Source organism: Canis lupus, chromosome 14, assembly GCF_048164855.1.
Source record: "Canis lupus baileyi chromosome 14, mCanLup2.hap1, whole genome shotgun sequence".
NCBI lineage: Eukaryota > Metazoa > Chordata > Mammalia > Carnivora > Canidae > Canis > Canis lupus.
Window position 1 is genome coordinate 11088764 of NC_132851.1, and position 23525 is coordinate 11112288.

Genomic DNA, 23525 nt, shown 5'->3' on the forward strand with positions numbered 1-23525 from the left:
ATTAGGAGTTGGATATTTAACCGACCAAGCCACCTGAGTGCCCGAAGCCCAGTTTTAATGTATCCATTTTATCTTTAGGACCCAAAAAAATACCTGAAAAAAAGGTAAAAATTGAGGTAGCAGGTATTTTTATTAAATTATTATGGTAGAAACAAAACTCTTAATTTGTGAATTGATTAGTTGACACCTGCCCTAGTAAATGAAATTGCCACCACTTAATGAAATTTTCAACTCTCTAGTTCCTTTACCTCTGAAACTTGGGTCTAGCTCACTTGTCATAATAGCAGGTGAACTTCTGTGATTTCTCTGATACTATTTTTTTCTCCTCCTGTATCTTTGCCAATCTATTGTTTGCAGATGAGGGTCACTCCTATGGCTCATCCCTCTTTCTTCTTATAAGTTACCAGAAACATGCAAAACTGGAAAAAAGAGTTAAAAGAGAAAAAACACACATTAGAGAAAGGATTCTGACAAAGGGAAAGTCCAGTAATTCATTGTTGGGAAGACTTTCTTAAAAACCTGTTTGTAGGGGATCCCTGGGTGGCGCAGCGGTTTGGCGCCTGCCTTTGGCCCAGGGCGCGATCCTGGAGACCCGGGATCGAATCCCACATCGGGCTCCTGGTGCGTGGAGCCTGCTTCTCCCTCTGCCTGTGTCTCTGCCTCTCTCTCTTTCTCTCTGTGTGACTATCATAAATAAATAAAAATTAAAAAAAAAAAAAACCTGTTTGTACCATAACATGATTCCTCTATTAGGAAAGGAAAAGGTTTTCTCATATGGACCCCTCCTAGATATCTCTGAACAGTTAACAAAACTTTTCTGCTAAGTTGGGAAACCACTTTTCACTGCCATTTATTAGTGATATCTCTTTCACTTCAGCTATTGTCTCTTTTCCGATACAAGGAATAGAAACAACTGAGTGGAGGGCAATTCCACATGAACCTTTGGTAAGATACCTTGTTAAGTAAGTAATTTCTTACTTAAGTTTTTTTTTTAAGTAGTATTTATTTATTTGAGAGAAAGAGAAAATGCACCTGAGCAGTGGAGGGGAGGGGCAAAGGGAGAGGGAGAGGGAGAGAATCCTCAAGCAGACTCCCCTCTGAGTATGGTACCCAAAGTGGGGCTCAATACTAGAACTCTGAGGTCACTTGAGTTGAAACCAAGAGTCAGATGCTTAACTGATTGAGCCACCCACGTGCCCCTAAAGTTATTTATTTATTTATTTAGCCCCTAAAGTATTTTTTTTAAGATTTTATTTATTCATGAGAGACATACAGAGAGAGGCAGAGGCATAGAGACAGGAAGAAGCAGACTCCCGGCGGTGGAGTCCCTCTGATGCAGGACTCGATCCCAGGATCTCGAGATCACAACCCGAGCCAAAGGCAGATGGTCAACCACTGAGCCACCCAGGCACCCACCCCTAAAGTATTTTAATTCTAAGTGTAATTTTTAGAAAACACCAAGACTTCGTTGACAGCTAGAATGGTTAATTCAAGGACACTCTTTTGCTTTTAACCATATGTGAGAAGTACCTTCAAAAACCTAAGTCATCAAAGAATGTTTCCAAAGTATTGCATAGATTAACTAGAAGCTTTCTTCAGAATTTATTTTTTAAAGTATAGTTTGCATAATTTTGAACATGAAATTTGATGAAACATCAAATACCTGGGATTTTTCTCATTTAGAGAAAATATAATAGAGCTGTACAGGAGTCACTTCATACTCAGGTTTTGCGCTATTAGGAAGAAGACTATCTAGGTGGACTTTCAATCGAGAAGGTGCACTTCTTTATCGAACAAAACAAAACAAAACCCAAAACATAGTTTGCAGTAAACATGATAATAGACTACGAGATGGTGGAAATGTTGGCAATTTTTAGTGATTTGTTCTTATCCTGTCTTTGAAATTGTAGGTTAATGATATGATACTACTTAGATGAGATCAACAGGTATTTCTGATGATGAAAATAAAAAGATAATTCCCTATACTGAAAGGAAGTATAATACTATAATGAAAATGTAAGTTCTAGGATCATATTGCCATGAGTGGAATCCTGGTTTCTCTGCTTTCTAATTATGTGAGCTTAAGCAAGTGAAATAATCACAACACTTAAGTTTCCTTATGTGTAGCATGGGGATAGTAATTTACCTCAAAGAGTTGTGAAGATTGAATGAGTTAATACTGAATGTAAAACAACTAGAATAGAACTTGTACATTGTAAGCACTTAACAATGCTAGTTATGTTGAATAATTATTTTGAGTAATTGGCTTTTGTTATCATGTCCTAGAAATAACCCCCATATCCAGTTAGTGTTGCTGTATATTATTGCCAGAAAGGATAGTTTAAGATCAGCACTCTGATATCTAAATCATCCACCCTGAGAGATGTCAAGTGATATTTAATTGATTTATACTCAATAGTTCCATACTGCAAGACAAGTCATTTATTTACCCCAGGGGTATAGAAAACTTATCTCAAAAAGTAGGTATGTATACTATATTTCCCAAAATTAGATATCATCTTTGTAATGAATCATTACAATTGACTTTTTGTTGTTCTGAGAGATGACTGGAAATTCCTACCTAAAAATTTTCAAACTAAAATTCTTATGGTATGTTGTATTGATCTAGAGGTTCAAGGCTTTGATTGGCCATTTATTCATCTGTGGCTTGACACCAGGTCTGTTATCAGAGAAAATGTTGACGCTGCATGCAAATAATCTCTTGGCCATCCAAGTGAGGTGGCCTTTCATTCAGATATGAGTCTTGATTAACTGTTAACCTTAATTTCTGCATAGTTGGTTGTTAGGTATGTAGTAGAGTATTTGCAATGAATGCTTCCTCTAGGGAATGTTCTTGAACTTTTTGATGACTGGCTGTTATTGAAAAAAGAAAATTCATTTGTGATAATATTTATGGAAAATTACCTAAAAGATATGAAAGCTTTAAGATATTCTACATCTTCCTCTTACATTAAGCAATAACATGAAGAGTAGGACATTAACACTATATTGTTTGGAGTCATTATAAAACTAATTTTATTAAATCATGCTTCACCATGTTCATCACTGTTGGTGCATCATTGAAGACTTTATCCGCTACATAAAGGAGAGCACTGGACAATTAATCTCGGGTTTTTCAGAGAAAATTATGATTCTTCCATTATTACAAATCTTTTTTTAAAAGGTATTCTGGGTGGCAACTAGGAATCTTGTTTCTAACAACTTTTAATGTACTATCTCTCTAAACTATTATCAGGTCATACACAGAAAACAAATGTTTATATTTATATGGCATGACAAGGACAAAAGAGGAGGCTGCATATGGCCAGAGATACAGAGATATATTTTATATATACATAATATACATATATATTTTATATGATGTGTATATTTGATATGTATATATTTGATATGATATGTAGATATTTGATATATATAATATATATTAGATCTCACTATAAATATGTGTGTGTGTTTGTACAAGTATTTGTGCTTATTCCTCTACTCAAGGACAAGTTTTTGTCTCAAAATATACTTTCTCGACTCCAAACAACTATTTATTCCAGCCAACCTAGTTTTCCTATTGTTCCTCATACTCCTCCTTTTTTCTTTTCTTGATCCTTTTTTATTCCTTCCTTCCTTCTTTCCTTCCTTCCTTCCTTCCTCCCTCCCTCCCTCCCTCCCTTCCTTCCTTCCTTCCTTCCTTCCTTCCTTCCTTCCTTCCTTCCTTCCTTCCTTCCTCTCTCCTTCCTTCTTCTTCCTTCCTCCTTTCTTTCTTTCCCTTTCTCTTTCTTTCTTTCTTTCTTTCTTTCTTTCTTTCTTTCTTTCTTTCTTTCTTCTTTCTTTCTTTCTTTCTTTCTTTCTTTCTTTCTTTCTTTCTTTCTTTTTCTTTCTTCTTTCTTTCTTCTCTCTCTCTCTCCTCTCCCTCATCCCTCCTTCTCTTTCTTTTCTCCTTCCTTCCTTTCTTTCTTTCTATTTTTCTCCTAACTACTTTTGCTCAAACTATTTGTCCTTATAAAGGCCTTCTTCCCTCTTTCTAATAGTCCTAACTTGCCATCATTTAAAGATGCAATTTGTTTATGAGAAGCTTTCTCTGGCTGCTATACTTGAGTCAGAGGACTAATTTTCTCTTTGATTCCAGAAGCTGTGGTTCTGCATAGTACCATTAATAATTTATTATTTGCACTTCTTGATAGTTTCTTTGTTGGTCCTTCTCCTGTAGTATTATATTTTTTGGCATTCACTGGATTGCAGACTTCTTGAGTGCAGCAACTTGCTTTCTAGGTCCCTTAAACTCTCTTTTCACAGATTAGTACAGGTTTGGGTATAGAAAAGGAAGCTCCCTGTAGCCTGTGTTTCAGTTGTCTATTACTTTATAGCAAACAGCCCCAAAACTCAGTGCTTAAAACAACCATTTTATTTTACTCATGATTTTAGGTGTGAGAAAGTTGAGCAAATGTCTTGGCTGGTGGTTTGTCTCTCATCCCTTTGATAGGAGCTGGGGCAGCTGAGGCTGGAGGATTCCAATTTGACTTCTTCACCTACATGTTAGGTTTCTTGGTATTCTGTGGCTGGTCTCTTCCTTCATGGTGTCTCATCCTTCAAGGCCCTTTCATGTGTCTTAGACTGTTGTCTTGAGGAATCATACTTCTTGCATGGTGGCTGCTTCTAGGAAGTCAGAAGCTGCCAGGCTAGGTAAGAGATATGCCTGGAACTGGCACAGTGACACATTAGTCCTATTCCTCTATTGGCTAAAGCAGTCAGAGCCTCTCGGATTCAAGGGGATGGAGAAATAGATTCCAGTTCTCGATGGGGAATGTGATAAAGTCACACTGCAGGAGGGCATGCAGGATGGAAATTATTGTTGAGGCCATTTTTGAAAAATATAATCTGATTCAATCTGTGGGTATATTCAGTGGTTTTATTTTGGACGTATGTGCATTTGAGTAAAATGTACAAGATATAAACTGAGGAGTCAAGAGTTAGAAATGTATAAAATGAATGCTATTTTAGAATAACTAATCAATTAAAAAACAAATGTACAGACCAGCATTTTATTAAGAGGATCTGCACATTTAGGTTTTTTTCTGACTAAGGTGCTGTGGTCTACCTGAGGACTATGATATGATAGGCTCCTGGTACAATGGCAGACTCTGCTATTTGATTAGGTAAAATGTAGTAATAACTAATTCTTTTGTGACAGCTTTTGCTGTGTCAAATGTAGTAATGGCATGGCCATGATATTCTCTGTGTAAATGGACTGGAATTTAATTTGAACTCCAACTTTTTATTAAAAAGATATTCATGGCTTTCTAGCTTAGCTCTCCAATCTCAAGGGTCATCAATTCCAATTTTAATATTCTTTTCAGTTCTGCAGACTAATCTATAAACCAGGCAAGAAAACAAATTTTATTTTATTTATTTACTTTATTATTATTATTAAAATATATTTAAACATAAACTATTTTTCAAAATGCTTTGTATGTCATGCAAGATAAAAAATACATTGTAGTTAAATTGAATGGAATAAGATCTTAGTTCCTGACATCTGAGACTTCAGTCCTTTGCGTGTATGTGTCTGTATATATGCATGTGTTATTAGGATTTAAGTGAATTTGCTGGTATAAGCTACATAAAGAACTAGACAGTCTATCTTGAAGGGTTTTTTCCTTTTTAAAAATAGGTTTTATTTATTTATTCATAGAGAGAGAATGAGAGAGAGAGAGAGAGAGGCAGAGACACAGGCAGAGGGAGAAGCAAGCTCCATGCAGGGAGCCTGATGTGGGACTCGATCCTGGGTCTCCAGGATCATGCCCTGGGCTGAAGGTGGCGCTAAACCACTGAGCCGCCCAGGCTGCCCTATCTTGAATTTTTAAGGTAGAATATTACTATTGTATATTGAGTCTTATCTTCACTTGCTAAATTGGAAGTTCTTTAAGGTGAACACTGTGTTATGCATCTTTTTATTGAATACTCAACTCTGGAGTTTCTATGCAAATGGAACTGCTACTGGTAAACTAATTCTGATTTGGCCACACTGGGAATTCGAAGTCCTAAAACAGGCCACTCTAACTTACTGGAACCTTTAGGAAAGGCTGCTTAGGATTACATTTTGGGTGAATCTTTCTATGCCTAAGTCTCTCCCCTTCAGTTTCTCTATTATTTACACCAATTTACCTGTACTCTTAGGAACTGTTGATGATAGAATCTTTTCCAAGGTGCTTAAAATCAAATACCTCTCACTGAAACATTACTGGATATGGAATGAATCAAAAACATGTGGATTAAATTTCCTTGAAAATTTCTTTGGTTATAAAAATTAAGGAGAAAAAGTGTTTGGCCAGATGCATTGTGGGTGATGCCAAACCTAAATTGTTTGAAAAATGTGTGTGCTGGTTAGATAAACAAACAAACAAGTTTTATTTCCCTCTTGCCTTGTAAAACCTCACACATAAAAAAAATCTCAGGTCAGCTTACAGTCAGGTTTTATAAAGTTTTTTTAATTTAAATTCAATTAGCCTACACATATAAAGATTTTGAGGAGTCTATAGTTTCCTTCTTTACTTGATCATGGGAGGGAAATAACTATATAGGTAAATGCTCCTGAGAAACAAGTAAGCAATGCTGATTTTCTCAATAGACTGCAATGGATTGAGTGATATAAGATGTATTTGTGATATGTAACATTCAGATGGTTTCTGAATGTTAATTGAAGATTTTATCTAAAAGTTTTTTTTTTCCATAAGAGAAGCAGTTGACTTTTTCAACTTAAACTATTCCTAAAATACTCAAGAGCTTTGAGATGTGTATGTGTGTGTGTATACATACATATATATGTGTGCGTGTATATACATATGTGTGTGTGTGTGTATATATATATACATGCATGCCTTTAGCATGCAAACAATAAACCTGAAATTAATTTAATCCCCAAATCCAACCTAATGAAAGAAAGCATTCTAAGGTTAAATTTCACCGCAGCCTGGGTGTCTCAGCAGTTTAGCACCTGCCTTTGGCCCAGGGCCTGATCCTGGAGACCCGGGATTAAGTCCCACATCAGGCTCCCTGCATGGAGCCTGCTTCTCCCTCTGCCTGGTCTCCACCTCTCTCTCTCTCTCTCTCTCTCTCTCTCTGTGTCTCTCATGAATAAATAAATAAAATATTTTTAAAAATAATAAATAAATTTCATTGTAATGGTTGTTATCATTCTTCTTGTCTTCTCCATCAAAAATCATCAAATAATTGCTTAACCATCTGTGTCTCCGTACCCAGCATAATTTAAGGAGAATCATGTTGAGATGGTCCCTAGCAATTAGACAGATACATGAGCATGTATACCCTAGTACAACAGAATAAAGACATTAGGAAATAAATAGGCCACAAAATAATTTCAGTGGCTCCGAAATTTAAGTGTCCATGGGTATCACCTGGAAAGGTTATTAAAAATAAGGTCTTTACAGGGCTAGCAGTGTGCAGTATCTGTGTTGTGGGATGTTTGGATAGATGGTGGTCACAGCATGCAAAAGACTGGATAAATTGTATAAAACCTGATCTTGTCCTCGAAATATAATATACATGGGAATTATATATATCATTTACTCGTTGAAGACTTATTGTCCACGCTAGTCAATATTTGCCTCAATTTTCAGGATTCTATAAATATGGAGTTTTTTCAATTAAACATGAAGGAAATGAAAATTTGGTCACATTGGAAAGATATTTAAAATTTGTAGATTAAAATAGAGTTTATATATACCAATGGACAGTGAAATCTTCTATTTCTAGGGTTTTTTATTTTATTTTTTTATTTATTTATGATAGTCACACAGAGAGAGAGGCAGAGACACAGGCAGAGGGAGAAGCAGGCTCCATGCACCGGGAGCCTGGCGTGGGATTCGATTCCGGGTCTCTAGAATCACGCCCTGGGCCAAAGGCAGGCGCCAAACTGCTACACCACCCAGGGATACCTATTTCTAGGGTTTTAAATAACCTTAATGCCTGAGAGAAAACATTAAGAGCAAAAAATCAAAATCACTAAATTTCCTAAACTAGGGAACCCACGAAGATGCAAAAAAATCATATAAAATATCTGGGAATAACAACATGTTCTTGACCCCTTCAACATAATGGCTGTTCAGTAGCTAGTAGATTGTAGTTGATATTTCAGATTATAGAGCCAAGGGATGTTTGTCTTATAGTCTGGTGATGTGCAACTGGGCTCAAAGGAAACAGGCTGATGCTTCAGATGGATACATAGTGCTCTCATTGGGATGAGACTTGATATACAGATAAGAACTGGTGACAGAGTTTGGCTAGGTAAGGGTTCTTGTGTATACTGTTGTCTGATTTCATTCTTCCTCAGCAACATCTTTGATCTCATCTCCCTTCTAACTCTAATTATGAATGCCAAGTAACCACTGTGACTACATTTTTCTATCAGTGAACTGATCTGTTATAAATTACCAGAAAGGTATATATTCATATATTTGTTCAGGACTGATATTTATTTTCTGGGTACCAACTCTTGGATTCTTCAAGTCCATATTATTTCTGTGTTAAAAAAAAAGTGGGGATAAAGATAGTGTCCCTTGTTTCATAGGTTTCTGGGGTTAAAGAAACTGGAAACCACTTAATATTTTTCTAGCTCAAGAAATATTAAGATAATTAAAATAATATTTAACAATTTTACCAAAGGCCACAAGAATAATGAATATTTGGGAATCAAATATTAGAAATGTAAGGATCAGTATAATTTTCCAAATGAGGAAAGGAGCTGGTTGGCTTGCCCAATTTCACATAGTTAACCAATGTTTGAGCTAGGTCAAGTCCAGTTTATCTCACTTTCAGCATCAGGCTCTGGAATGTTCCACAAGACCAGAGCTTTAACAAGACTCATCTAAGAATTGGTGCTATGATTCGTTACTGAAAGCCCCTCAACTCAAGATAAACTGATCTATGTAGCTCTAAGCATACATTTGACATAACATAGGAACATGCAATGTTAAAATGAGAAAGCACAGTGGGGAAGGTAGTCCAACTTTTAAAATTTTTTTCGATAAGAAATGTATTATGTGAGACTTTCATGCTCCAGTGGCATCCTGGCTCTAGTTCATTTCTTCTTCAAGCTTATACTACTTTCTTATTGCTCTTCTGTAAATCATTACAGCTTAGATTTGCTTGACATGGCTATTTGAGTTATGCCAACTTATTATCTTCATTGGCAGCAAAATAAAAAGCCTAGGTCTTCTATATATTGTAAGTCAGGTAGCAATCTCAAAATCTCAACTGTGAGTCACTTCTGCTGCTTTGCTAACCAGTCATTTAGAACATAAACTTCTTGATCAGAAAATTAAAGAATTCAGAGAAAAAGAAGCAATATTTGGGTGAGTTCGCTGGGCTTTCTTTGTTTCTTTAGTATTCAAGTGGACAACTTGTACAATTTCCCTTGCTTTGATCTTACCAGTCCATACTACCAAGTTGCAGGCACAGTTACTTGCCCATCCCTTAATCTACAGACTTTGAAGAACATGTAAAAAAAAAAAAAAAAACCTCAACCATTGTGCAACTTGCAGACTGAAAGTGCCTTCCAGTGATCGCTGCTGCTGACATGGGCCATGTGGGAGGAGTCAGCTCCCACTAGGTCTGCCCCCAAGTCACCTACCCTGCCAAACCCATTAATCTTGCTAACATCATTTCCTGAATAGTGAAGCTCCTCAATGCATGTCCACTGGCATGCCCTTGGAAGAGCAATTCCAGTCAGGAATTAATTAATGGAGAGAAGGCAAGACAGAGCCTTGTATTTAACTTGGAACCATGATAACCACGAAATGGCTGTGCATATTTTGTGAATCAGATTGCTGTCAAATCCATGTGTGTTTTGACTCGGATACAGATACACTTCAGTGATTGTATGTTCTTTAGTAAGAACTATTTGATGTTCAAAAACCTTGAAGCCATTCAGACCACTTTCTTTCTCCTTTCCAAATAGAAGTTTGCATTTTGTCCACCACAAGGAAGATGTAAATGCCAAAAGGCCTGAGTTCACTTTGAAAGTCCAAAGCCACAAACTCTGATTGGCTTCTCCACTTGGCCAGATATATTCTCCAGGGCTCCAGACCTTACATCAGTGGGACACTATGATGTCGTAATGAAGAGTGTATACTGTGGCGCAGACTACCTGAATTCAAGTCCCTCAACTGTACCTTCAAATAAATTGCTTCATCTTACTTAGCCCCAGTACTTTATCTTCCGAGAAAGTAATAAGAATACTACCTTCTTGTATACTATATTTGGAACATTTAAGAACCTGACAAACAATAATTTATGAGAAGATTGGGGAGAACTTTTTGGTAAGGTTTATTTGTATTTGGGTATTTCCTATTCATGTTAATGAATTGAAATGATCTTTATTAATAAAGAAGACTAAGTTATTACACAGGGTTACAGACTTTTGGTTTTTAAAATCCTTTTCAGGTATCTTGAATAGATATTACTTATACAATAATTTCTGTCCAACATATTGCAATATTCCCTGCAATATTTCTCTTTCTCTTTTGCTTTAGCCCAAACTAAAAGTCTTTTCCCATTTTCACTAAGCCTAAATTAATATTTCCCCTTTATTTCCCTTGGGTTACTTCTGAGTGCATATCAATTACATTTGACATTTTAGTTTGGTTTTAAAAATATTTTCCAAAGAAATGCACTAATTGTGGTCAGAGATTAAAAGGAATAGGAATGGAACTTGCAAAGACAAGAAGCAAGAGGAAGGAAGGAGGAAGAGATCCAGAGATGTCGAAAAGTATGAGCTAGAAAGTCCAACTATGACAATTCCTATAAAAAGAGATGGAGGAGGAATCAAACTTAATACTTACATGCTAATAAACTAGTGGTAGAGTTTTAATAGCATTCAGATAGATTCCAATGATAAATGAGTTATGTAATGACGGAGGCTTTTGTGAGAAACTCGGAGTGAAGGCTCAAAAATTTAATTGACTTCAAACAAGGGCATTTGGATGAGGGCCAGCAGATGAGCATTGAATGCTGTACTTACTTCACACAAATATTAAAATATGTGCTTCATGGTAGACCCCAAATAGGTATATCATATGAATGAACATGAGAATAAGTGAATGAATTAGTGGACAAAGTAAATGCGATAGCCAAAAAGATGTGGGAAGCAAAATGTAATTAAATTTATATTCCAAGTATAGAACTGTACTAGTAGAATGTTCTGAACCTGTACTATTCTAATAAAAACTGCCTTAATTGAGTAGTATAAGACTAAAGCATACTTACTATACAGAGAGGTCAATATCTTGGATCTTCCTAAATGAAAAATAAACCAGATGGGTCACTTTTTTCTTCTCTCTGTGAGAGGAAAAGACAAATAGAAAAGTGAACCAGCTCAATAAATTGTTGCTAGGTATCCTTTCCATACTAGGAAATGCTGGACAACATCTAGGGGCAGAAGCTGTAGAGCGGGCAAGAGACCAGTTTCCAATGATGGCTCAGGAAAGGTCACTGCCTTAATAGAAATCACCAAGATGAATGTGACTCAGAAGCCTAATATCTCATGACAGCAAAGCTTTCATCTAGGAATTCATTAGCACCCAGATAATTATTAAATAAAATGCATCTGCATTTTATTTAGGATACTTCCTAGGAGGCCATACAGATTACACTAACCAAAGCCCTGGACAAGAAGCAGCAGATGAGGTCTCCTTTAATAGGTCCTTCATTTTCAACCATTTCTATATTGATGCAAATTCAGTTGTAATTATTGTGGTCTTTACTTCTAGATTGTTGCAGGTTGGGCTCCCCTAGTAGTTGGACATTAATGTACAAGATACTGAGAAGCACTCTGGAGATGAGTACTGATAGTTGCAGGGGAGGGAAGCAGAGCTGGGCAAAGAAGTGAAGCTGTGATATAGTTTTCCTGAAGACTTCAGCAGGTCCTTTGGGAGCACTGGAGCTGGGATGGCACTTTAGAGTTGGGGGCAAGGTGGCTGGACTTTTATATCCCTGCAATGATTTGGATAGGATGAGGACATTGGATAGTGGCTTCCCCTCAAAGTAGAGGTAACCTTAGGCAAAGCAGTTTTCTTCTGACACAGTTCTCCAAACAGGTTCTGACAGCAGAGGACCATCTTTAGGCAGCACTCCCAGTAGATAGATAAATTCCATGTTCTTGAAGGGGAATCTGGGCAACACATGATTGCATGCCACAGTTAGTTCTCAGGTATTTATCATGGTTTCTTTATGAGGTCAAAGTAAGCAAAACATAAGAACTGTAAAAATAACTTGTTTTATAAGATAAACTCAAATCAGACAAATTACTATGTGTAAGTGGAATCCCATTGTATAATCCCAGTTGGACATTTAATGGTGATCCTATAGTAATGCATTTTATTTCCTTAGATTATTTTTGTCCAAAATTCTTATCAGTGTTTAATGGAAGATTTGGGAGAGATTTCTTAAAAAGCAGGTAGAGAAAGTAGACAAAACTTCTTTATTTTTTTGTTATGGTCTATTATACTGGGATATGACATTATGATAAATTTATGCTCTCAGAAAAGAAATTTATTTCTTTTCACATTATAAGATCTTTAGAGTACACTGACTTTCATACCAAACTAGGAAAATATACCAACATGTACCAACTTAGAAATATACTAAGTTCCAAAAGTTTACTGCTAAGCCATTGCTTGGAACTTCAAGTTGTAATTCAACTTTGTTCATAGGAAATTTATTTCACTACACTTCAGCCTCTCTGGGTCTCGGTTTCATCATCTGTGACCTAAGGAACCAAAGGATAGACAATTGTGACAGCTCTTCTATTTCAGCTAGAACATATGGTTCTTTGTATGTAATGGTAGTTCTGTCACTGATTATCAGTGCTTGTTGGAGTACTTCCGTAAATGTTTGATTCTGTGCTGTTTAAAGCTTTTTAATGAATATTTTCCACCACTCTGTAGCCCATAGGGACTGATACACTGAAAATACTATATATTCATTGAAATAGCCCAGGAAGGGGCGGGGCAAGATGGTGGAGGAGAAGGGTCCCCAAGTCACCCGCCCCACCAACTTAGCTAGATAACTTTCAAACCATCCTGAAACTTACGAATTCAACCTGATTTAGAGAGAACAGCTGGAACGTTACAGAGAGAAGGTTTCGCTTCTGACGCGGCGGGAAGGGGGCAAAGATGAAGCCGCCTCCAGCGGGGCGGGGCCGCGACGATCCCCGGAGTCTTCCCGCCGGGAGGGCGCTCGCAGGGAGCTCGGGCGGGACCGCAGGAGGCAGCGGAGCCGCTAGCGGGAGGGCGCCCGGGGGAGAGCGGGCCGAGCTCGGGGAAGGGCCAGAGCCGCGCCGGGGGGCCTCGGGGAGGAGCCGGGGGGCGGGCGGGGGCTCCGGGCGGAGGGGGCTGCCCAGGGCGCGGGGGACACAGCCCGGGACCCTGCTCCCCCGGGACAGGCGGGGCGGGGAGGGCCCGGGACAGCGGGGACGCTCCTGCCCCGGGCCCCGAGCTGTGCGGGGCAGCGCCCCCCGCCCCCCGAGCATCCAGGCCCCTGCGGACTGGGAGCTGCGGTGGTTATGGGGGAGCTGACTCCAGGGCTGGGGGGCGGCCGCCGCCAGGGGTGGTGTCCCTCCTGGTGTCACCCTGTGCCTGGGAGGGGCGGACGCCAGGGAACAGGGGCCTCGGGGTACACAGCTCTGACTGAGCCAGCACCTGGCAAGGGGTTGGGGCATCTCCCCAGGTGCACACACCTGAGTCAGCACAGCAGGCCCCTCCCCCAGAAGACCATCTGGAAGGACGGGGGAAAAGCAAGTTATTGACCAAGCAGCGCTGGAAAGCTCCAGGGGAAGTCAAGGAATTTGTAGTATATAGAACCAGAGGATACCCATCCTTGTTTGTTGTTGTTGTTGTTGTTGTTGTTGTTATTTTTCTTTATTTGTTTCTTTTTCTTCCTTTTTCCAGTACAACTCATTTTTAGCCACTCTGCAGTGAGCAAAATGACTAGAAAGAACTCACCACAAAAGAAAGAATCAGAAACAGTCCTCTCTCCCACAGAGTTACAGAATTTGGATTACATCCAATGTCAGAAAGCCAATTCAGAAGCACAATTATAAAGCTACTGGTGGCTTTGGAAAAAAGCATAAAGGATTCAAGAGACTTCATGATGGCAGAATTTAGATCTAATCAGGCTGAAATTAAAAACCAATTAAATGAGATGCAATCCAAGGAGGTCCTAATGATGAGGGTTAATGAGGTAGAGAAAGAGTGAGTGACATAGAAGACTAGTTGTTGGAAAGGAAGGAAGCTGAGGAAAGAACAGAAAAGCAATTTAAAGACCAAGAGCAAAGGTTAAAGGAAATAAATGACAGCCTCAGAAGGAAAAATCTACTGTTAATTGGGGTTCCAGAGGGTGCCAAAAGGGACAGAGGACCAGAAAGCATATTTGAACAAATCATAGCTGAGAAGTTCCCTAATTTGGGGAGGGAAACACATTCAGATGCAGTAGATAGAGAGATCCCCCCCTAAAATCAATAAAAACCATTCAACATCCTGACATTTAATAGTGAAACTTCCAAATTCCAAAGATAAAGAGAAGATCCTTAAAGCAGCAAGAGACGAGAGATCCCTAACCTATATGAGGAGAAGTATCAGATTAACAGCAGACCTCTCCAAGAGACCTGGCAGGCCAGAAAGGGCTGTCAGGATATATTCAGGGTCCTAAGTGACAAGAACATGCAACCAAGAATACTTTTCCAGCAAGGCTCTCACTCAGAATAGAAGGAGAGATAAAGAGCTTCCAAGATAGGCAGAAACTGAAAGAATATGTGACACCAAACCAGCTCTGCAAGAAATATTAAGGGGGATTCTGTAAAAGAAAGAGGAAGTCCAAGGAAACGATCCACAAAAACAGGGACTGAATAGGTATTATGATGACACTAAATTCACATCTTTCAATAGTAACTCTGAACGTGAATGGGCTTAATGATCCCATCAAAAGACACAGGGTTTCTGACTGGATAAGAAAGAAGACCCATCTATTAGCTGTCTACAAGAGACTCATTGTAGACCTAAGGACACCTACAGCCTGAAAATAAGAGGTTGAAGAACCTTTTACCATTCAAATGGTCCTCAAAAGAAAGCAGGGGTAGCAATCCTTATATCAGATAATTCAAGTTTATTCCAAAGACTGTAGTAGGAGATGAAGAGGGACACTATATCATACTTAAAAGATCTATACAACAAGAGGACCTAACAATAATAATATTTATGCCCCTAATGTGGGAGCTGCCAAGTTTATCAATTAATAACCAAAGTAAAGACATACTTAGATAATAATATTCTAATACTGGGAGACTTCAACACAGCGCTTTCTGCAAATGACAGATCTTCTAAGCACAACATCTCCAAAGAAACAAGAGCTTTAAATGATACACTGGATCAGATGGATTTCACAGATATTCACAGAACTTTACATCCAAACGCAACTGAATACACATTCTTCTCAAGTGCACATGGAACTTTCTCCAGAATAGACCACATACTGGTCACAAATCAGGGCTTAACCAATACCTAAAGATTGGGATTGTCCCTTGCATATTTTCAGACCATAATGTTTTGAAACTTGAACTCAGTCACAAGAAGAAATTTGGAAGAAACTCAAAAACGTGGAGGTTAAAGAGCATCCAGGAAATTAGAGAAGAATTAAAAATATTCATGGAAACTAATGAGAAGATACAACCATTCAAAATCTTTGGGATACAGCAAAAGCAGTCCTGAGAGGAAAATACATTACAATACAAGCATCCCTAAAAAGTTGGAAAAAAAACTCAAATACACAAGCTAACATTGCACCTAAAGGAACTGGAGAAAGAACAGCAAATAAAACCTACACCCAGCAGAAGAAGAGAGTTAATAAAGAGTCAAGCAGAAATCAATGAAATAGAGACCAGAAGAACTGTGGAACAGATCAACAAAAGCAGGAGTTGGTTCTTTGAAAGAATTAATAAGATAGATAAACCATTAACCAGCCTTATTAAAAACAAAAGACTAATAAAATCATGAATGAAAAAGGAGAGATCACAATCAATACCAAGGAAATACAAACGATTTTAAAAACATTATGAGCAGCTATATGCCAATAAGTTAGGCCATCTAGAAGAAATGAATGCATTTCTGGAAAACCACAAACTACCAAAACTGGAACAGGAAGAAATAGAAAACCTGAACAGGCCAATAACCAGCAAGGAAATTGAAGCAGTTATCAAAAACCTCCCAAGACAATAAAGTCCAGGGCCAGATGGCTTCCCATGGGAATTCTATCAAACATTTAAAGAAGAAACAATACCTATTCTACTAAAGTTATTCTGAAAGATAAAAAGGGATGGAATACTTCCAAACTCATTCTATCAGGCCAGCATCATCTTAATTCCCAAACCAGACAAAGACCCCACCAAAAAGAATTAAAGCCCAATATCCCTGATGAACACAGATGCAAAAATTCTCAACAAGATACTAGCAAATAGGACCCAATAGTACATTAAGAAGATTATTTACCATGGATGCAAGGCTGGTTCAACAGTCATAAAGCAATCAGTGTGATAGATCATATCAAGAGAAAAAACAAGAACCACATGATCCTCTCAATAGATGCAGAGAAGGCATTTGACAAAATACAGCATCCATTCCTGATCAAAACTCTTCAGAGTGTAGGGATAGAGGGAACATTGCTCAGCATCTTAAAAGCCATCTACAAAAAGCCCATAGCAAATATCATTCTCAATGGGGAAACACTGGGAGCCTTTCCCCTAAGATCAGGGACACGACAGGGATGTCCACTCCTACCACTGCTATTCAACATAGTACTGGAAGTCCTAGCCTCAGCAATCAGACAACAAAAAGAAATAAAGGGCATTCAAATTGGCAAAGAAGTCAAACTCTTCCTCTTTACAGATGATATGATACTGTACATAGAAAACCCAAAAGACTCCACCCCAAGATTGCTAGAATGCATACAGCAATTTGGCAGTGTGGCAGAATACAAAATCAATGCCCAGAAATCAGTGGAATTTCTATACACTAACAATGAAACTGAAGAAAGAGAAATTTAGGAGTCAATCCCATTTACAATTGCACCCCAAAGCATAAGATATCTAGGAATAAACCTAACCAAATTGATAAAGGATCTATACCCTAAAAACTACAGAACACTTCTGAAAGAAATTGAGGAAGACACAAAGAGATGGAAAAATATTCCATGCTCATGGGTTGGCAGAATTAATATTGTGAAAATGTCAATGTTACCCAGGGCAATTTACACGTTTAATGCAATCCGTATCAAAATACCATGGACTTTCTTCAGAGAGTTAAAACAAATCATCTTAAGATTTGTGTAGACTCAGAAAAGACCCCGAATAACCAGGGGAATGTTGAAAAAGAAAACCAGAGCTGGGGGCATCACAATGCTGGATTTCAAGTTGTACTACAAAGCTGTGGTCATCAAGACAGTGTAGTACTGGCACAAAAAGACAGACACATAGATCAATGGAACAGAATAGAGAATCCAGAAATGGGCCCTCAACTCTATGGTCAACTAGTATTCAACAAAGGAGGAAGGACCATCCACTGGAAAAAGGACAGTCTCTTCAGTAAATGGGTCCTGGGAAAATTGGACAGCCACGTGCAGAAGAATGAAACTAGATCATTCTCTTACACCATACACAAAGATAAACTCAAAATGGATGAAAGATCTAAATGTGAGACAAGAATCCATCGAAATCCTAGAGGAGAACACAGGCAACACCCTTTTTGAACTTGGCCACAGCAACTTCTTGCAAGATATATCTATGAAGGCAAGGGAAATAAAAGCAAAAATTAATTATTGGGACTTCATCAAGATAAAAAGCTTCCGCACAGCTAAAGAAACGGTCAACAAAACTAAAAGACAACCTACAGAACGGAGAAGATATTTGCAAATGCCGTATCAGATAAAGGGGCTGGTACCCAAGACCTATGAAGAACTTATTAAACTCAACAGCAAAGAAACAAACAATCCAATCATGAAATAGGCAAAATACATGAACAGAAATTTCACAGAGGAAGACAGGCATGGTCAACAAGCACATGAGAAAATGCTCTATATCCCTGGCCATCAGGGAAATACAAATCAAAACCCCAATGAGATACCACGTCACAACAGTGAGAATGGTGAAAATTAACAAGACAGGAAACAACAAATGTTGGAGAGGATGTGGAGAAAGGGGAACCCTCTTGCACTGTTGGTGGGAATGTGAACTGGTACAACCACTCTGGAAAACTGTGTGGAGGTTCCTCAAAGAGTTAAAAATAGACCTGCCCTACGACCCAGCAATTGCACTGCTGGGGATTTACCCCAGAGATACAGATGCAGTGATACGCTGGGACACCTGCACCCTGATGTTTATAGCAGCAATGTCCACAATAGCCAAACTGTGGAAGGAGCCTTGGTGTCCATTGAAAGATGAATGGATAAAGAAGGTGTGAGATCTATATCTATATCTATATCTATATCTATATCTATATCTATATCTATATCTATATCTATATATAATGGAATATTACTCAACTATTAGAAATGACAAATACCCACCATTTGCTTCAGCATGCATGGAACTGGAGTGTATTATGCTGAGTGAAGTAAGTCCATTGGAGAAGGACAAACATTAAACAGTCTCATTCATTTGGGGAATATAAAAAATAGTGAAAGGGAATAAAGGGGAAAGGAGAAAAACGAGTGGGAAATATCAGTGAGGGTGACAGATCATGAGAGACACCTAACTCTGGGAAATGAACAAGGGATGGTGGAAAAGGAGAAATAACAAGGTGTTGGGGTGACTGGGGTGATGGGCACTGAGGCGAGCACTTGATGGGTGAGCACTGGGTGTTATGCTATATGTTGGCATATAGAACTCTAATAAAGAATATAGATGGATAGATAGATGATAGATAGATAGATAGATAGATAGATAGATAGATGATAGATAGATAAAAAAAAAAGAAGAAGAAGAAATAGCCCAGGAATTGCTGTGGTAGTTGAAATGCCACTCACCTTCTCAGCTCTGAGAGGAGTTACTTACATTTACTATTTTTGGTAAAATAGAAAAGAATGGTTCAGTGACTTTATGTTCTGTTTTGATTTTTAGATGGATTAATGGGACAAAACAGACATAATGTAGAAGTTTTAGTAACCATCCAAACCATTTCACCGAGGCAACAAAATGTAAGCTATGATAACAGGCCATCACTGTTGGCAACATTGTCCATTATTTATTAAGGTAATAATGCTATGGGAGGCCCAAGGCCATCCCAAATGACCTGGTAAACCATGGTATCCTTTATGCAAGTATTCATTTCTAAGAAAGAAAATTATTACATATTTGTGCCAGACATAATGGTTCACAGAAGGGTTTAAACCTTTATTTAATCCCAAGAACAACTTTATCATATAAATTTTATTATCAATCTTAATTCTACAGGTGAAGAAATTGAGGCACAGAGAGCTTATGTAGCTTTTAAAGTCTTAGAGTAAGTATTCAAATCCAGATGTTATCTTTTTCATTAACAAATGCTATTATCTCTATAAAACACTGCTTCCAAGGAATAGAAACTAGGGACTTTGAATAATAATAAAAAACACTTGGAGTGCCTGAGTGGCTCAGGCCATGATCTCAGAGTTCCGGGATTGAGCCTTAAGCCAGGCTCCATCCATGTTCAGTGGGGGAGTCTATTTGAGGATTCTCTCTTTCCCTCTCCTTGTGCCCTTCTTCCCACTCACATGCTCCCTCTTTTTTTTTTTTTTAATTTTATTTATTTATTCATGGGAGACTCGGAGAGAAGGCAGGGACATAGGCAGAGGGAGATGCAGGCCTCTCACAGGGAGCTCAGTGGGGAACTTGATCCCAGAACTCTAGGATCACACCCTGGGACAAAGGCAGATGCTCAACCACTGAGCTACCCAGGTGTCCCTCTCCCTCTCTCTCTTAAATAAATGAATAAATCTTTTAAAACTTTAAAAAAAATCTAAAAATAAGCAGAGTCAGAGTTTAGTTATTGAAAATTGGAAGTATGGAGTATTGTCCTACTGAACGTTCTGCACTTCTCTTAATCCTACATGTATATACAGATGTTGCATTGATTGTGTCACATTTTCACCTTCTGTCCACATTTTCACCTAAGAAGTGGATGAGTCACAGTAATATGTCATAAATGGTAGTGCAAGCTGAATGCTGGGCAACCCCAGACCACAGCTCCCTGTGCGGTCTCTGTTTCTATGGAATGGGTATAACTTGGGGTGGGCATCCTGTCTCCAATTTCTAGTTGGATCTTCAGTGTAACTCCTGCTCTGAGAAGGTGGAAGGTCTAAGAGTTAAAAGAGATCTTCAAGTTCAGCCTTTTGGTTCTGGGAGAGCAGTTATTCATATACATCTTGCTTCTCTAATTTGAAGCTAGATCATTTTGCTAAGTTATTCAAAACAAAAAAGCACGTTTATGAACAAAAGTTGCTTAAGCTAACCCTCTAAATGTCCACATCACTAATGACTTAATGGTCAAATCACTGTGTGGGAGAAATGTGAAAAGCAGGAGGATTTGTGCTGGAATCAGAGACAAAGATGATCTATGTTCTTTGCTGCTTCTTAATTTTTTATAAAATAGCTTTTTGAAAAGTATTCCATTTGTCATAGGGATTGAGAGGCTTATTTATCTTGCTATTACCAATGACACATAATAGAAGCTCTCCTTTGTTTTATTTTTTTTTAAGATTTTATTTATTTATTCATGAGAGACACACACAGAGAGAGAGAGAGAGGCAGAGACACAGACAGAGGGAGAAGCAGGCTCCATGCAAGGAGCCCCATGTGGGACTCGATCCTGAAACTCCAGGATCACGGGACTCCAGGATCACACTCTGGGCCAAAGGCAGGGGCTAAATCACTGAGCCACCCAGAGATCCCTTTCCTTTGTCTTAAATTGACTTCCCACATCTTTACTTTTGTTAACATGTATATGTTGCAGTTTCAATACCTAATGTTTATTTGCATCTTTCCTGACTTCATTAGTTTTCCTTGATTAACCTGTAGAAGCTGGCATGTAATGCTCACAAAGAAATGCTCAGCAAATCCATTTTTTTTTACCATAAAAGTTTAGAAGAATTTCTGAGTTTAATGCAACAGAGTAGTAGAGTCCCCTCCATGTGTAAGATTGAGAATCATTAAGAAAATTTCCCGTGGTATTTTCTCTGTGTGGTAGCAGGTTGGGATGGGGCATGGGTAGACAAAGAAAGGAAACTAACATTTATTAAACATCTGCCAGCAATTGTTGCACACATTATCTCATTTAAATCTTTAACAATTTGGGGGAAGTAAATATTTCCACACCATTGTATATGTGTGAAAAATCAGGCTTCAAGAAGTTAATTTGCTTTCTATCATATTCTTTGTGGTAAAGCTGGCACTCAAACTCAGGTCTGTCAGAGGAAGACACATGCCATATGATTTCACTTATATGGGGAATCTAAAAAAACAAAACAGTGAACAAATAAACAGAAAATCGGAAACAGACTCATAAATACAAAGAACAAACTGGTGATTGCCAAAGGGGAAGGATGTGGAAGAATGGGCAAAATAGTTGAAGGGGATTAAGAACTACAAACTTCCAGTTATAAAATAAATAAGTTATAGAGATAAAAAATACAGCATGGGGACTATAATCAATAATATTGTAATAATGTTGTATGGTGACAGATGTTGACTATACTTACTGTGATGAGAACTGAGTAATGTACAGAATTGTCAAATCAGTATGTTGCACACCTGAAACTAATATAACAATGTATGTCAGCTATACTTCATTAATAAAAAAAGAAAAAGAAAAACAGCTTAGGTCAGTATGTCTCCAGATTTGTGCATATTCTTTCCACCAAACTACATGTCTTTGAAGGATATCACTTAGCAGGAGTGTTCAGTTTCCTAATGACAAAGCACATTCATGACAGTCTTTTTAGATACATAATAACTTTTTTTGATTTTTGGAATCCTTTTCTGGTGTTCAGTGTTTTCTTCCCTTGTTGCCCCTTCTCTATTCCTACTCTGTCTTCTTGGTAGGAAGTCTTTAGTAAGAGTAAAGAGAAAGAAATTTGGTTAGCATCATGGCATCTTGAAGAGATATATGAGAATAGTCAGCACCCATAAGAGGAAGTATTTTTGTTTCAATCTGAAGAATCCAAAGGATCAAAGTCTCTTTCTGGAATCCTTCCTTCCTCATCCTATTTCTACTCTTCCCATGATGTATGGTCCTTGGCAGTCTGATGTAGATGGAACTGGAATCAAGGGGATTGTGTTATTAGAGATAGCAGGAAACTTCTAGATACCCAGCTGAGATTATTTTGATTTTAATTTTCCTAAAGCAGACCACAAGACGACGCAAAGATAGTTTATTTAAGGTGAAGGTGAAGGTAGTTTATTTAAAGGTGGTCCTAGAAAACACAAGTGAAGAAGTATGGAAATTGAGGTAAGGAAGGGGAAAGAAGAGCCAGTACAAGGTGTTTTAATGAATAGGTTACTGCCGAGGGCCAACTAGATTTAGTTCCACTTGGGTATCCTCCAAGAAAGTAAATAAGATGGGGATGCTAAGCATTTATTTATCAATTTCTATTTTGTATTGGTTGACATTTGCCCCTAAGGGCTTTACTTCTCCTGCCCTTCTAAGTTGTGCCTGTCATTGGTAGGTCCTACAGTCCCTAAGAAGCCTTCAGGAAGGGTAAGAAGAAACCTGTGTGAGACGTCATATGTTAATCATGAATTTTACTGTAGCTGTAAGTGAAATAGGGAGCCAAGGGGCTATGAGAAGGATATCAACCGCATCTATTACAGATGTCTCTATGAACTGACAGAGACTTGATGGGTAGAGTACAGAAGTGCCTTGCATCATTCTGTAGACTCCTTGTAAATATGTGATTGATAAGTGATAGGACAGTCTGGAGAAAGACAATATAGTGCAGTGGGTACTACCATGGACTCTGGTACTGGATTCTAATCATCCCTGTTACTTACTAGCTGGATTAACTTGGTCAAATTATTTAACTTCTCAGTGGTTATTCATCTTTATATAATGAGGATGGTGGTAATAAAGCTTACTTACCTCAAGGGTATTTGTGTCAAGTTGAAATGAGCTAATGTGTGTTAAGCATTTGCAACAGGGCCCAAGATAGGTACTCAGGCCTTTGATTTCTGGTCATGCAAGAGACTTCCATTGCCTCCTAAATTTTACAAATGTGGAATGGAACTTTCAGAAAATCTTCCGAGTGAATTCTTAACTAGAGAGACTTCTTTTACATACTGGCTCTCCCAGACCCAGGACTTCACATATATCTTACTTAACATGTGATCTACCCAAACTTTGAGTAATCAAAGAATTCAACTTTTAAGCAGTATAAGTTTATAAATGGGCAGAGTGACAAGAAAAAACAGAAAGAACTGA

At 38.2% G+C, this 23525-nt stretch overlaps 1 protein-coding gene and 1 long non-coding RNA gene across 4 annotated transcripts in view; one reads left to right on the forward strand and one right to left on the reverse strand.

The window, feature by feature from the left end:
• Positions 1 to 21873, forward strand: part of EMC2 (ER membrane protein complex subunit 2) — a 176774-nt gene extending 154901 nt beyond the window's left edge. Inside the window, exons 14-16 of one of the 2 annotated variants that reach the window (XR_012006669.1) lie at positions 9989 to 10349; positions 19193 to 19269; positions 19526 to 21873. The gene's annotated coding sequence lies outside the window, so the exon portion shown is untranslated. The remainder of the gene's footprint in view (positions 1 to 9988; positions 10350 to 19192; positions 19270 to 19525) is intronic. The other variant, XR_012006671.1, reaches the window with a different exon arrangement.
• On the reverse strand, positions 37 to 23525 carry LOC140603714 (uncharacterized). Of its 2 annotated transcripts, XR_012006681.1 has the most exons (4): positions 23187 to 23525; positions 21808 to 21865; positions 11296 to 11367; positions 37 to 419 (listed from the first exon to the last, which is right to left on the reverse strand). It is a non-coding gene; the product is annotated as an uncharacterized lncRNA (long non-coding RNA). The 2 variants fall into 2 exon arrangements; XR_012006680.1 differs by lacking the exons at positions 21808 to 21865; positions 23187 to 23525 and adding an exon at positions 11686 to 12198.